The sequence below is a fragment of the Elgaria multicarinata genome, chromosome 13 (genome assembly GCF_023053635.1).
Source record: "Elgaria multicarinata webbii isolate HBS135686 ecotype San Diego chromosome 13, rElgMul1.1.pri, whole genome shotgun sequence".
In the NCBI taxonomy this organism is placed as follows: Eukaryota; Metazoa; Chordata; class Lepidosauria; order Squamata; family Anguidae; genus Elgaria; species Elgaria multicarinata.
Window position 1 is genome coordinate 16,431,652 of NC_086183.1, and position 16,946 is coordinate 16,448,597.

Consider the following 16,946-nt stretch of genomic DNA (forward strand, 5'->3'; position numbering starts at 1 on the left):
TTTAGCATTCCAATCGATCAGCCATGCTCCTCCAGTCTTCTCCGGTCCTGACAACAGACATGCAGCATTCTGCAGCGACCTCATTGGGATGTTTTGGGCTTATTTTCCCCTAAATATTTGTTTCTACTTCTGCAAACCTCACTGCACTACCAGGTTTGCAGTCACCTCTTCTTTCTATGTGGGTGGTGCCTTTTGTTTACATTAACATTGGAGTCATGCCTGAACATCCAAAATAGAGGAAATGATAGGACTGCTCTTAAAGATGCATTCCTATGCATGTTTAGGCAGGAAAAAGCCCTAAAGCCCTACAACTCACAGCATTCCCTAAGATGCTTACAATCAGTGCAACTTCAGGAATAACATCCAACAACGACGCCTTTGGCATAGCCCTGCTACAGTTGCCAACTGACCAGATGTACCAATGCACTCCTCATTTCATGGAAAAAGGAAGTTAGGGTTTCATTACAGCTGCCTCTTTCTGACCCAAAACTGGTTTTCAATTTCCATCACCTGTGTGCCTGCTTTGATTTAAAAATCAGACACACACACTTCCCCTGCTTTATATATGAATGGGGCAGGCAGATGAACAATTCACGTGGCTCTCTTCGTCCAGTGGCCAAAAGCATAACTTCACTGAGCCTACTACAAATTCTTACTGCAGTCTCCCTTCCCTACACAACCCGTGATTTGAAAAAAACTGGAGGGTAGGTTGATATCCTTTAATTTCTTTAGATCCCTTTTCTTTCTGGCTGCCTGGTTTGTATTAATAGCCAGAAAAGGGTGTATGCTAGCTTTCTCCCAATCCAGCACTCTCCAGATGTATTGAACTACAATTCCCATCATCCCCCAGCCATTGAGGATGCTGAGGGTTATAGTCCAACACATCTGAAGGGTACCAGGTTGGGGAAGACTGAAGTATGGGGGGTGTACACATACACACAGGTAGATATATTGCACACACAGGATGACTTTTCTTTAGATGCTATTTTCTATCCCTAGAATTTAGTGCCAAGTGTTCAATGAACACTGGAAACCAGAGGCCTAGCTCATTTGCCTCCATCTGTTCTGGGGCCTGTAGATCTTATCAGAGGTATTGGCTTCCTCCTGCTGTCCCTGCAACCTCATTGTTCCTGATTATTACCTATTTGCTCCTCCTGTTGTGACTTGGAAAATGCCAGCAGGAATCAAGAAACTCTGGGAATTGTAGTTCTGGAGAGAGCAGGTCACATGAGAAGGCACATTTCTATCTGACGCTTCAGTTACAAGATGTAGCATTTCCTGTATTCTCTCTATCTGGAGGAAGGCCTCAGCCAGCAGCTCCCTAATGTTGCATGTTTTCTTCAACACTGCTATTGATTTGGCTCCAGCAAATTTAAAGATCTGGACCTTCATGAACCTATAGGGAAATACCTTGGGCATAAACATCCCCAAACATCAACAATGTAGCCTCCATTTCCCCCTCATGACAATGGGCCTGGCTCACCTGGACTTCCAGGCCTGGATAAAGTGTATCCCTAATAATAATAATAATAATAATTATTATTATTATTATTATTATTATTATTATTATTATTATTATTTGTTACCCACAAATGTCATAAAATACATATAATTAAAACATTTAAAACTAAAACATTATTAAAAGCAGAACGCCTAAACCCTCATTGGGTCTTATTCTATCTCAGTTGGGCCTCAGAAAGGTCTCAGATGGCAGGACAGGAAATAAGTGTGAATGTTTCAATGAATGAACAGCAAACGAAAGCACAGATAGCTATTTTGGTCCATCAAATGGTTCTCAGAATGGAGGATCTGCCATTATTTTCCTTTGCCCCAACAAACTTGGTGAAATCTGAAACCTGCTAGAATGTAACAGAGAACAATCCCATTAAATCTTCAAGGGATGTCTGTATGCGTTAAAAAGCCCTATGGTGGCTGCTAGGTGGCACTGCGCTGATTAAATGACACAGCACTCACTGCACAGCCACTGCAAGGCTTTCCCACAAAACTGTTTGCTGAAAAAGTTGGGGATTTACCCCGACTTTTCCTGTCGGAGCGAGGTCACTACAGCTCTTCCACCATGTGCCCTCACTCTGGCGTTGCACTTGGGGGCATTCCTGGGCGGAAGGCAACCTCTGATTGATAGCCGGAATCTGGACAGGGGGCAGATCTGACAAGCCGAATGGCTGCCGGAAAGCCCACGCTGCCTCCTGCATCGGGATTACCCGCTGCAGCGAAAGTGTGGCGTTTTTCTAAAAGTGGGGCAAGCCAGCACTGTCAAGGCAGCCCCCAAGTCTTCAGGACTCACAGCGTGGCCATAAATCCTACTTTATGGAGGACAGTCTTCTGTTTGAAAGGGTAGGATAGGTACTTACATGTTATCAAAAAAAAGGACACAGATTTGCATTAAATTTGCATAGGCTTGCTGATACATACATATGCAAATTTGGAACTAGAAAATGCCTTCAAACAGAACATTGCTCTCTGACAGTCCTTGGAATAGAGAACTGTCCTCTGTAAAGTTGGACACATGGCCAACCTAGGATAGTCCTCTGTTTGAAGGACTGTCCAGTCCAAGTCCAGGTTGGAGATAAAGAACCCTAAACGGGAGTATGGAAGCGTTGACACTGGATTTCGATTCTAATTGGTGTCATTATTTCTAAATTTACATCTACATACAGCTAAATGAGCACATGTAAATGTTATGCAAATCTGCGTCATCTGTTGTCCTCTTTTTCTTTCTTTTTTTGGTGATGCATTTCTTCTTCTTCTTTTGGTAATGCACATGTTGCCACCCTATCCCTCTTAGATTATTATAACTGCAGAGTTTGCAGGTTTAGTATCATGCCAGCTCTCTCCCCACACACCCATTTTTGCTTAAAAGCCAGCCTGATGAGGAGTTGAAGAACCCCAAAACTTGCACACTCTTTTGTGATATTTTGGTTGGCCTTAATATACGGTAATGCTCAACTGTGGATTTTCAATTAACGAAGCCAACCCAGTCCAGAAATCGTTCATTCTTTGAACGATGGCAGGTTTGGATGTATTACCCTGTTTCCCCGAAAATAAGACAGTGTCTTATATTAATTTTTGCTCCCAAAGATGCGCTAGGTCTTATTTTCAGGGGATGTCTTATTTTTCCATGAAGAAGAATACGGTACACATTTATTGTTGAACAAAAAAAAAGGTCTTATTTTCTGGGGGATGCCTTATATTACAGCGAGAGGCAAAACTGGAAGTAGGTCTTATTTTCGGGGGATGTCTTACTTTCAGGGAAACAGGGTATTTTTACACGGCGTATGGTTCCATCAAGGAAAGACAAGCGGAGAGAATTTTTGGGAAGTCTTCCTTTTCTGAGTGCTCAAGCTCTGGGGGGTGTTCTTAATTTCCCCCTACTCGTGAGCTCCAGAGTGTTCACTGTGAATGGGCACACCATCTCGTGTGATCTTTTTCTCCCTATCATTGGAAACTGTAAGATTACGTGATGACCACTGGCTTTTCCATTGAGACTCTACTTCCCTGCTCAGCTTGTCTCGAGCATTTTACATGGAGTAGTTTTAAGGCAGCCATTAATGCTCCTCACCGAGTGAAATGCAGGGGAAAGCCAATGCCACCCCCAGATTTGGGCTGGGGTGAGTTGGAACAACACTCTGTGGCCCAGCCTTGCCAAACCTGGCATGCTCCAGGTGCGTTGGACTGCAACTCCCAGTGATGCTAGAGATAGGCAATGGTATTTAAAGACGGATTGATGCTCATGATGCGTATCCTCAATCCCACTCTTGCTTCTCTTAAACAGGTTTGTCAGGTTGTTCAGTTGTTTAAAAAAACCTACAAACCTGGTTGACTAGAGCTGTCAGTGGAATAAAAACAGAGTTTATAACAACTTGCCTGGTTGTCATTAGCAACTACTAGGAAGTCCACAACCTCAGATATGCAGATGACACCACTTTGATGGCTGAAAGCGAGGAGGAGCTGAGGAGCCTTATGACAAAGGTGAAAGAAGAAAGTGCAAAAGCCGGGTTGCAGTTAAACCTCAAAAAACCCAAGATTATGGCAACTAGCTTGATTGATAACTGGCAAATAGAGGGAGAAAACGTGGAGGCAGTGACAGACTTTGTATTTCTGGGCGCAAAGATTACTGCAGACGCTGACTGCAGCCAGGAAATCAGTAGACGTTTACTTCTTGGGAGGAGAGCAATGACAAATCTTGATAAAATAGTTAAGAGCAGAGACACCACACTGACAACAAAGGTCCGCATAGTTAAAGCAATGGTATTCCCCGTAGTAACCTATGGCTGCGAGAGCTGGACCATAAGGAAAGCTGAGCGAAGGAAGATAGATGCTTTTGAACTGTGGTGTTGGAGGAAAATTCTGAGAGTGCCTTGGACTGCAAGAAGATCAAACCAGTCCATACTCCAGGAAATAAAGCCAGACTGCTCACTTGAGGGAATGGTATTAAAGGCAAAACTGAAGTACTTTGGCCACATAATGAGAAGACAGGATACCCTGGAGAAGAGGCTGATGCTAGGGAAAGTGGAAGGCAAAAGGAAGAGGGGCCGACCAAGGGCAAGATGGATGGATGATATTCTGGAGGTGACAGACTTGACCTTGGGGGAGCTGGGGGTGGCGACAGCCGACAGAAAGCTCTGGTGTGGGCTGGTCCATGAAGTCACGAAGAGTCGGAAATGACTGAACAAATAAACAACAACAGGAAGTCCACGCAGTAAGGTTGGAAGAGGAGGCATGGATCATTCTGTCCCTTCACCCTCACCCCCATTTGGTTTCCATACTGCCTTCCCCTTCCTCTACTGCCAGCACAGAAACACAGCAGGTGAGTGGCAGACAGGCGGCATGATCCACAAGCCATCCCTCCTCCACTAGCCCATGTTGCCCATGGAGCAGGGGAAGTCCCTTCTTTCACAGCAAGCACAGAAACACAGCAGGCTGGTGGAAGAGGAGGAACGGAGGTCGTTTTAAAAACCAGCCAGCATTCCCATGCTGGCCATTCCCCTCTGCCACAGCCAGCATGGAAAACCTGGCTACTAGTCCTTTAACAGGCGAGTAACTGTTTTTTTTGGGGGGGTGGGGGCAGATTGGTAACATTTGAGGTGTTATGGCTGGGATAAAAGAAACGTGTGTATACCATGGGAAATAAAGCCTCTCTAATATCATATTCAGCTCTCTTAAAAAAAATATTGCCTGCCTCCAGCCAAAGATGTGTTTCCTGCAAGCATCCCAAAAGTTGTTTCCCAGGTAAGTGCTGCGGTGATCTTACCGGAAGACCCATTCTAATACCTAACTCTAGATTCCAGATGAGCTGGCTGTGTCTATTCAGGTGGGGGGTGGGGAGAAATCTTCACATGTTCAGAGGCACCCTCATTTTTATTATATGGACCAAGAGGGTGTGAGTTACTCTGTTATACCCAGGGATTCCTGACAGCTTTCCATTCATCTCTTCTCCCTCCAACCCTTTTCCTAAGAGTTTTTTAAGTTTATGAGGAATAGATGGGTGAGGCTCCAATTTCAGCCTCATTAGCAGGTTACATGAGGCTAATGTGCTTTGCACTGATCCCTCTTTCTCTTTCCTGCTGCTGTGCTTTTGGCAAGACAGCTCCTGGTCCAAATGTACAAGCAACCCAAGCATTGGGCAGGAAATAATTTTAGGAGCACCAAAGCATTGCAAAATACAATCCCAGAGTGATGATTTGGCATCCTCTATGACATTGCAAGGGATCCCAGAAGGGATACAGCTCTTGGAGCTGAAAGCTGCCCTTATTCATTTATTTATTTATTTATTACATTTTTATACCGCCCAATAGCCGAAGCTCTCTGGGCAGTTCACAAAAACCGCCTGGGCCTGGCTGGTTTTGAAGTGGGTCAGGCCTGCCTCATAGGGATTTTGGAGCTGGAACTTTGAGGTGTGGTCTTGGATCTCAGGAAAGGAGAATTGGATCTCAGGGAAGGAGATGTCTTTGTTTTATTGGACCACCTGTGTCGGTGGAGAAGTTGCCAGCTTCCAAGGTGGTACATTACTCCTGTGTGCAACTGAGAAGAAAGGCCCATGGAGTTCAAAGAGACTTACTCCATGTATACAGGATTACAACCTTAGAAATAGTGATTTTGAGGGCACCTTGTCAGCCATGTCCATGTTTCAGGGAACTCACAGCTACATCATCTCCAACAGATGGCTGTTCAGGTGACCTAAAGACCCCTGTTCCACATCGCTGATGGGTGTGTTGACCCTCTTGCATTCTTGGACAACACTTGTACACATTTTGACATTCCAATATAAAATATCCCAGAATCTTGTTGAAATTAAATTGGACAGCTTTGGCACTGAAATCATTGGCATGCAACTTCTTTATTTATTCATCCTGCCTGCCTTTCAGTCCCCAAAGCCCCCCATTTACTGTCAAAGGCTCCACTACAGCATTGCTAATGGCCATGCTGGCTGGGGATGAGATGAGTTATAGTCCAATACAACTGGACAGTGCCGTGTTGTGGAAGGCTGGACTATGGGTTGGATCCAGACTTAGTCATAGTTAGAGTAGATGCACTGAAATCAATGGGACACATGAGTTAGTCATGACTAACTTAGGTCCCACTGATTTCAAAAGGTCTACTATGCCTGGATCCAACCATATATGTTTTTAAGGTGACTTCAAAGGAATCCAAAAGACAAGCAACACAGTTCAAATGTTTGGAAAGTATTAGGATGTTTTCAAAAGCAATTCAGTGACTTCCTATCCAGTGGAAGAGATTGAAGGGCACCGTATAATACAGTTTCATTATATTTCCTGATGGAAAATCCCATCCTCATTTCTTGGTTTTGGGTTTGAGTGTTGTGTCATCCAATTGTTCCTCCTAAGGCCAACTAGTTTTGGTTTGTAACTCAAAAGACAGGAAATCCTCTTTGAAATCTGCTGCTTTTTAAAGCAAAGCTATTCCTTGTTACTGGGTTAATCACATACTTCGGAGCACATGATCTATATATTTTAAAATATTTTCGTTTAAAAAAAACCCTATGTATGAAGAAGAATGCTGTGTGATGCAAAAGCTTGTGTATTTCCAACATTTAATGATGAAGTGAAGGCATTTAATTTCTAAAAAATAAAATCCACAAAGATCAGCAGTTGCAATACATGGTTCAGATCCAAGCAAGGCACAAATAGCACAGAAAAAAAGATAGCTCTTATATCTACAAGATGCAACTGCGGGAAGACAAAGATTTTGTGGTATCTCCTCCCCCTTCCCACTGATAAGCTGTTCAGCAGAGAGCAGGAGACGTTACTTGCACAAACATCTATGGATCAATACATGGCCTATCCATAATCTCAAACATATCTAACTTTTCTGATGCCATTTTGTCCTTGCCTAGCAAGGATCACGATTCCATATTCAGCCTGCCTAAATTGGATTCTTACAGCCAGTTTCAGACAAAAAAATCCAGGAAAGGGCCTTTTCTTCTAACAAGGGTTGGTGGGCATTTTTGGTTATTAAGCTAGCAGTTATTCCACACTAAGGAAAATTCCCTTTCCTTCCTTCTGGATCCTCAAAACAACATTTCCACTATATTATAATATGTATATTTATTCAAATGCAATTAATGTATATTGAGTATAATGTTGATGATAAACCAGTCACTGATTAAAGGCCAGCTAAAATGGATAAAACGACTCAAGTGGGCTGTTGCTGGAAGGCTTCCTTTCGCCTCTAAAAAGGTGTGCGTAGAGATGGGGTACCTGCTGCCTGGGTCAGTCAGAGGCAAGTAGAGATATTCAACTGCGGTACATTCCAGCTCAAGAACAGGACTTCCCCTCCATGCCAGCAGTGACAGCAGTGCCCACGGCCTGGGTCCCTGGGAAGGAGACCAGTCAGAGTGGCCACGTGGCTGAGGGAAGCTACAAAAGGCTGCCCTGGAGACAATGGGCACGCCATACGCAGCTCAGCCACAGGATCCTGCAGCATAGTTTGGGCCATTTTTTGCAAGCCACAGCATTGCACACAAAACCGAAAGCGCTCCAATACCCAGCTATGAGGGCGGAACCAGCGTTGCTGAGCAAGGGCCGGTGTATCATGGAACCAGGGCAGGTGCCAGACTATTTTGCGCCCTAAGCAAGGTGAGCTACTTTCACCCCACCCACCCCCAAAAAATGCCAACTTTGGTTTTTAAGAACATATGTTTCCTGGGAAAAAATAAGAAGCACAAAACTTGAAACTGCCAAATTTATTTTAAGGTGCAAGAAATATGTCATGCCAATTATAGCAAACAAATTGGAAAGGAACGTCTATGGGTCTAAAATGCATTATTTAATAGGAATATCACCTCCCAATCATCCCCCCAACTCACACACACATGAACACACACACACTCCGCATCACCCACTCCAAACAAACACACGCATGAACACATGCATTCACTCAAAGACCCATGCGCCCCATTCACCCATACATTCTCTCTCTCTCTTCTGGGCACGTTCCGGAAATCCGAACGTGGAGCCACCCCACCCCCACCACAGCATCCCTGGCTTCGCTTCAGCTGGGCAGGCGCCGGGCGCCATCTCGCCTGCCCAGGCCCAGCTGAATCCTCGGGCCAGCCCAGCTCACAGCCAACGCGCGTGAATGCTGCACTGTGCCTGGCGCCCCTCTTAGCTTGGCGCTCTAGGCGGCCGCCTGAGTGGCCTCTATGGTAGCACCAGCCCTGCATGGAACCGCTTAAATGAGCTCACAGTTCCGCTGCTCTCTGCGTTCCATCGCTCTGCCACCAGCACCAGCCCTGGATCAGTGCACACCGCTTCGGATCGCCACTTCACGAAGCAGCAGGCGCTGAAGTGTGTCTCTGTGTGTGTAGGGGGGAGAGAGAAGTTCGTTCATCGTTCTTTACCTGGATTTTGAGTCTCATGGGGAGATTTAAGGGTCTGGCAAATCCACATCAATGGATCTTGACTCCATAGATTCACAAAGTGGGAAGAGGCAGGAGACCACCAGTTTAAAGCCATTCATCCCTGCCGCAAAGAAGCTATTTGCATAATCCCAGAGTAGGCAGCACCCCACAGGAAAGTTGCGAAAAGGATTCACGCAAGTGTGCCAAGCCACACACAACAGGGCAAGGTGTGTGTGTGTGTGTGTGTGTGTGTGTGTGTGTGTTTATTAGGTAAAGTATTGCAAGAACATTTGGCTATCTGGTCTATTGGGGTATAATAGTTCCTTCCTAACCCCAACTAGACCCTCATGTCCAACTTGGGGATTTCTCCCAGGCAACTGGTTGGCCGCTGTGTGAACAGAATACTGGACGAAATGGACCCTTGGTCTGATCCAGCATCAGGGCTCTTCTGATGTTCTTTGGTAAACTGGTAAATCAGCCTTTCCCAACTGGGTGCCCTCCAGATGTGTTGGACTGCAATTCACATCACTCTGGCTGAGGACGAGGGACATTGCAGTCCAACACATCTGGAGGGCATCTAGTTGGGAAAGGCTGCAGCAGGTGAAGCAGGCTGGATAGGATGGGACCATGCTGCCTCCCACAGATACCAGGGCTGGGGAGTTCAACCTACTGCAGCCCTCATCTCAAGCGGAGCTGCAACAGCAGCAGGCACCATCTGTCTCGTCCCATTTGCTGAGGCACAGCCCACTTTTGCCATTTAGCAGAGTGAGACATCATTTATCCACTCCATGGCAGTGGTCCTCTGAGTGGCCGTGGCTAATGAAAGGAGAAGCCCAGGACGACAGACGAAGGACCAAGACCCCTTCCACCTCTAGAGGGAAACCACCACCCCCAAGCCAATAATAGTAATACACTGTAGCTTCTGACTGCAAAATGAGTTTTCTCTTCAGGAGTTTTGCTTGCACAGAGCAGCAGCTGCCAAACTGGAAGAAGCCTGCTGGAGGACAGGCCTTGCCGTGGAGGAACGCATGCATTAAATCCCCCGCACCTCTTTTAACAAGTGGCCTCAGGCTTTTAATTGCAGCCGGGTTACAGCAGGGCACTGATCAGGTGTGTTTCCAACCGCAGGGCTCCTCTGCCTTGGGACACGTGCCCTGCCACCCCACACCCTTGAATACATAGGCTAGAGGGCGAAGGCTTCTACTCGGATGGTACCTCTCAATTTCAAAATTAACTTGTAAGCTCTGGTTATTCCCTCAGCACAGACACCAAAGCAACTTCCTGCTCGATCAAGAATGATTTGCAGTTAACAGCCTTGCCGTTTTTGTGGGAAGGAGGGCACAGCTAGGCCTTTTGGGTTGCTATGGGCAACAGTAGAATCTTCACTTCAAAGCCAGCAAAGAGAGAAAGTTGGTGTGGAGTGTGTGTGTGTGTTGGTGTGCACATGCACAGGGGACAGTTATTACTCAGAAGGTTGCAAGTCACACCTGCTTAGCTAATAATGTGGAAGCTGGCATCCGCAATCGACTCAATGAGGGCTGCAGCGGCACAAAATGCCAAAAGTGTTCTGACAAAAATTGCAACAGGTGCAGTAAGTTAAAAGGGGCTGAAAACTGACATTTGTACTTCTTACTCCAAGCTACAGCTCAGTGTATCATATATTCTTCCAAATTCTGGTAAAAACTATTGATGTACGTCAATTGGGTTTGTCGAGATTTGCCTTGCATTGGTTTGGTGATGTTCTGTGCAGTGGTTCAAAGGTTTTTATGCCCTGTGAAAGCCTATGGCAGCAACTGCGATCAAAGTCATGCGGGGCATGGCTGGTTTTACTCTGAAGGTAGAAAGCTGCCAGTACGCCAGTGTTTTCAGAGGAATTCCAGGCTTCCTGTCAGCATTCTGACAGTAGGCATAGTTAGGGGCAGACCCAGCGCAGGTAGGCGTGGGAGTACAAGGCAGGGCACAGGCTCAACTAGTTATAGCCGCCATGGCTGTATTAATGTCTGGGGAATTAAAGTAAAGACAGTTATGAAGCTACAGGCTTTCACAGCTACAATGTCGCACAGAGTTGTCAGAAAACAAAAACAAAAAAATGTTTTTGCAGTTTTCAGCCCCTCGATATTTGCCACTGTCTGACAACAGTACTGCAAATTTTCCTTCATAGTCGTGATGCTGTGAGGTTTGGGGGGAATCAGTAGGCAAAGTGGCATCATATAGGATATCCCCAGGATATCCCTTCCATTTGGATTTGGCCCTGAAACCCAGGAGAAGTGTGGGTGCATAGAGGGTAAGTTATAAACCAGTACAATTTGTGACATTGCACAGCATCTTTACTTATCAGAGGACATGTCTGTTAAGGCATCAGCCTTAGTTTCCAGGTTGGCAGCTTGACATGAGGTAGCTTTAATCAGGTCTTAAACTGGCATTTAAAAAATGGTGTGTGTGAGTGTGAGTGTGAGTGTGTGTGTGTGTGTGTGTGTGTGTGTGTGTGTGTGTGTGTGTGAGAGAGAGAGAGAGAGAGAGAGAGAGAGAGAGAGAGAGAGAGAGAGAGAGAGATGTTTTGCTGTTTTAGTTGCTTCCTAAAATCCCATGAACTGGAACTGGCTCTAAGAATCTTCTGTCCCAAAGAGCAGGTTTCTAGTCCATATGGAGGCTACTGAAGAAAAAACTTGAAAAGACATGGCGACTGTGTTCCTTAAACTCCAGAAACCAGGTGCATTAAAAATAAATAAATAAATGTCGTATTAGCAGCAGAACCACCTTTTTATGCACGGAAAGGTATGGGATTTACAAGTTTACATACAAAAAGATACCACTCATCGGAACCCTCTCCACCCCCAAAGAGAAGGGTTCTCAAGCTTCATCACAGGATATCTATATTTAAACGACCACCATGTTATTTTGCATCTCAGTTGTGATTATCATAACTAACCTCTTCCTCCAAACTATCCTTATGAGGGCTTTTTAGGCTGCTGTTTTGTTCACAGTAAACTGGGACGAAGTGGGGCTTACTTCTGAGTAGACATCTATAACACTGTGCTGTTAAAGCACAATCCTATGCAAGTTTAGACTGAAATAAGTCCTACAATTCCCAGCATTTCCCAACCAGCATCTCCCTGCTTCCATGAAGACTAGAAACCTGATTTTAAAGAATTAAAAGTGGGATGTAAACTTACATACACATCCCCTCATCTCCCTTGTTAGGTAAAATACAAGAGCAAATAAGGTGGTGGAATGCATGAGGCCAAGAAGGAAGCATAGCTTGTACTCCCCAGAGGGGCAAGGGATCGTGAAAGGGGCTGGACGGATCAGAGTCCCCCACACTGAGCACACCCTCTACATGCAAAGGTGTCTCTTCCCCCTTCCCCCACCGGCAACTTGGCCTCCTGGATTGCCCTTTGGAGAAGTCTGCAGGTAGCACACCTTGTTGAGTCAATTTTGTGCCCCACCCTAAGGCACAATGTTAGTCTCTCTCCTAGTATTCTAGGAAGCTGAAGGCTCGTGCCTGGCAGTTTGGTCCCAAGTCATCAGGGCCAGTGCCAGACTATTTTGCACCCTAGGCAAGGTGAGCTACTTTCACCCCCACCCACCCCACAAAAAAAAAAAAAATGCCAACTTTGATTTTTAAGAACATATGTTTCCTGGAAAAAATAAGAAGCACAAAACTTGAAACTGCTAAATTTATTTTAAAGTGCAAGAAATACGTCATGCCAATTATAGCAAACAAATTGGAAAGGAACGTCTATGGGTCTAAAATGCATTATGTAAAAGGAATATCACCTCCAAATCATCCCCCCCAACTCACACACGCGCGCACACACACACTCAGCATCACTCACTCCAAACAAACACATGCATGAACACATGCATTCACGCCAAGACCCCATGCACCCCATTCACCCATACATTCTCTCTCTCTCTCTCTCTCTTCCGGGCACGTTCCGGAAGTCCGAACGTGGAGCCACCCCACCCCCACCCCAGCGTCCCTGGCTTCACTTCGGATGGGCGGGCGTGGGCTGCCATCTTGCCCACCCGGGCCCAGCTGAATCCTCAGGCCAGCCTGGCTCACAGCCAACGCGCATGAGTGCTGTGCTGCGCCCGGCGCCCCTCTTAGCTTGGCACTCTAGGCAGCTACCTGAGTGGCCTCTATGGTAGCACCAGCCCTGCAAGTCATGTTCCCACGTGTTCTCTTGTTTTGAACAGCCGAGCCAATGAGGACAGTCCTCCCTCTGGAAGTTTATGCAAGGAAATAAGTGAACTCCCAGCCTCAGCTCTGTCTGCCCTCCCCACAATCCTGTGCAATACAAGGCTAGCTATAGCGGCCTCCTTCACAGCACTGAGCGTGTGTGTTCTAGGCTGAAACTCTAGAAACAGTCGATACAAACGAGAAGCATTATTATTAAATATTAATGGTAGCAGCAGAAACAAAAACCATTCTCTCCCTACACTCAATCCAATTTACAGCATTCTAGAAAATAAGGAATCCCGTATTTTGCAAGGCAACCGAACTACCAGGGTGGTGTAGTGGCTACAGTGTCAGACTGGGAGTCGGGAGATCCGGGTTCTAGTCCCCACTCGGCCATGGAAACCCACGGGGTGACTTTGGGCCAGTCACAGACTCTCAGCCCAACCTACCTCACAGGGTTGTTGTGAGGATAAAATGGAGAGGATTATGTACACCGCCTTGGGTTCCTTAAGAGGAAAAAAGGCAGGATATGAATGTAATAATAATAATAATAATAATAATAATAATAATAATACCTGCCATCAGCCCTTCCAAGCACACACACACACTGAGCTGTTACTATTACAAAAATGCAGGGTGACACCAAGCCCCCCCCCCTACATTTCATATTATGCACTAGTGACAAACAAATCAAAGGTCCCTGCCCTAAGCGACTTCATGGTCCCATAGTAAGTGCCGGGGACTAAAGCAGGCTCTCACCAAATGCAGAGGATACGCTATTGACAGAGAAGGTGCAGACCTGAACTCCAGGGTCCTCCACCTCTTGGATGTGGTGAGAGATACACTGGGGAGGGAAGGCCACGTTCTTTCCCTACACTCCAGCAACACTTGCACGTCATACCAGGCTCATGAAGTCTCTTTGCACTGACGCCGTTTCCCCCCACCAAAACCACTGGTAACAGGAAGGGGGCATCTGCTGCCATCTGCGCATCGCTCAGGTTGGGTGGTCATATTCAAAACAGGCATTAAAACAGGACACATCATGGCAGGTGCACCTTCTTTCACACCCATGGTAAGAGAAGCGGCGCCGGCCCTTTGCTGCAACCATGAAAAGCATAAGCAGCCTGAGCTGGGGGTGGAGAGATTTTGCAACCGTCACCATGCAAAGTCTCCACCTCTTCCTCTCTCACACGAGCGGGGTACCTGCAGTGCCAGAACCGGGGGGGACGGGGACTCTTGCACCTGGCCCGTTGCAAGCAGACGGGAGTGGGAGGGTATCCCTACCTGCTCAGGCTTCCACCTTTTGGCCTGCCCTCTGCTTCACTCGAGAGCTACGGACTCCACAGCAACTCCCCCCAACATCACTTCCCCCTCCCCTTCCCATGCCATCTCCCTGCTGTTGGGTCCTCTCAGCCAATGGCATCCTCTCCATCACGCTGGTCTTCGGGGGTATGCTGCGTGTTTGCCGTTTCCCATGGAAACAGTCGCTGTAGTAACAGAGAGGAGGGGAATTCCATCTTCTGGCCCTGGCATCTCCCATAGCAGCAACTTGGTAGAGCTTGTTGCAGCCTGTAGTGTGTGTGTGCGTACACGTGCCAAAAATAAGCTAGCAGACTAGAACTGGGAGGCGGCAACCACCCACCAGAACCGTATTAACAAACCCTTAGCAAATGCTCTTAGGGCTCATATGAAGGCGCTGTGTGGGCCTGCCTTTCTACCACACCAAGCACAGAATTTAATATCTGGCATGGATTTCAGTAAGAGTTTTTAAGGCAAGTTATACTATGAAGAAGATTCGTACAACTTGTGTCTGATTGAAACCTCATAACTTACAGAGGCATGTGGTTGAGACATTAAAAAGGAGGCATACCAGGCTGCGAGCTTTAATCAATTGGTCCACCCACAAAAGCTTCAGGGGATTAATCAGTAGAGCTGTGAGGGAAAGACGTGCTTGTTTATTTTGGTTCTGGTGTGTTACTGAAATAGACTACAAAAAAAGAGCACACCGAAGATTTCTCTTTGTTGTAATGGAGGACATCATTTGTTGATTAAACTGTAAGCTCACAAATTCCCTTAATCGCTCCAAAAGGGCTGAGGGCAATATGCAAATCAACTTACATTTAATCAGTTTAAAAGCCAATGATCAATCAATTCTTTAATCTGTGGACCATCCATATGCAGAAAGAACATGTCAATCCTGATACTGTATTTCAAACGAAGGCCACCCCCTTACAGCTGCAGTCTGCACATGCATCACTTTCCGAATCAGCCTCCGTGCAATGTCAGAGGGGACTCTAGTCCCAAAGGACATTCTGCCTCCAACATTGCAGGCTTGGTTCCCCTTACATGTATTTATTTATTGCATTTCTATACCTCCCAATAGCTGAAGCTCTCGGTACAAGCGCCTGGAATCTATTTGAGCTACGGAGCGGTATATAAATATTGCAGATAAATAAATAAAATTACCACCACCAAGGCCAGCAAAAGCTTGTAGTCCCCCTACACCAGCCTGAGAATCAGCTATATGGAATAGTTTAGCTGACGTCTGAAGAAATATATAGATTGCAAAAGATGTGTGCTGATGTTAAGACATACCCGTGGCTACAAGACAGAGCCATCTTCTCCTTTCCCTTCCCTGCAAACAGGAGGAGTTTCCAGTAAATGAAAGTGATGAGGGAGGGGCTTTCCTCATGGATAATGTAAGTAAAGGGTGTGTGTGAGAGGGGGGGTGGAGTGTGAGAAACAGGCTCTCAAGGGGCAGGGGCAATGGTGCTCATGTTCACCCCACAAACACTGGTATCCTGGGATGACAGAGAAAAATAATCCACAAGGCCAGAGAGACCAAGGCACAGGAACCTGCAGATAAGGCAATTCAGGCTTCTCAAAGTGCAAACAATGCACAGCCGGGTGGGACATGTTTTGCTGGGTCACTGGTATGGAGGCAGCCTCTGCCGGCTAAACTAGGGGAATTAGGTATATTTGGAAAATAAGGTGACTGGAGGCACCCAGGAAAGAGAACGATCCAAAGAACATTCAGTTATTTTCGGAGCTGTGAAAAAGAAAACATCTTTCCGACAGAACGCAGTGCAGAAGTGCGGGGGCGTAGCTTTCTTCCACCTTGCAAATCAGAGAAGTCTAAACCGACAGGTTTCTTCCCAGTCCGTTCAGCGCACTTTGCATAGTAGCATTAATCATCTCAGTTATCTTCACAACACGCCTATCTCAGACGAACGCGCTGGCCTATCATCCCCATGTTTTTGCTATCGAAAAGGCTTGCCTACGGCCACCTAGAAAAATGACGACCGAGACAACATTTGAGGCCAGGAGCTCCTAGTTATAGTTCCCTCTCGACCCGTGTGCGTCACAGAAGAACAGTGAGGAAATACACCAGACTCAAGTTCTGCCCATGCTAAAAAGAGATCAAGCATGTTCTGAAGCATCACCCTCCAGCTTGCAAACCCTCCCTCCTAATCCCATGCAGAACCCCTCTCCGCCTTAACCAGGAGACTAAGGAAATCTTCTGCACATGTTCAGAGGCACATGCAGATTTGAAGCTAAAACAGCTTCCAGTTTTAAAATGTGGTCGCAAGTGAACAGAGAGCTGTGGCAGATATGCCAAGGACATGAGACTACTGCTGAACCAAGTGATAATCATCTGGGAACTTAGAAAATCCCGTCCCCCACGCTGCCCTTAGCCTTGGCATTACCGTTTCTCAACCGCAACGTTAGACTTCCTCTTAAAACAGCATCCCTTCCTGTCCTAAATGCCCCACATAGAATATCATAGAATAGTTGAGTTGGAAGGGGCCTATAAGGCCGAGTCCAACCCCCTGCTCAATGCAGGAATCCACCCTAAAGCATCCCTGACAGATAGCTGTCCAG

At 46.3% G+C, this 16,946-nt stretch overlaps 1 protein-coding gene across 1 annotated transcript in view; it reads right to left on the minus strand.

Moving 5' to 3' along the window:
- PABPC4 (poly(A) binding protein cytoplasmic 4) overlaps positions 1–16,946 on the minus strand; it is a 563,337-nt gene that overhangs the window by 62,972 nt on the left and 483,419 nt on the right. The window lies entirely within an intron of this gene.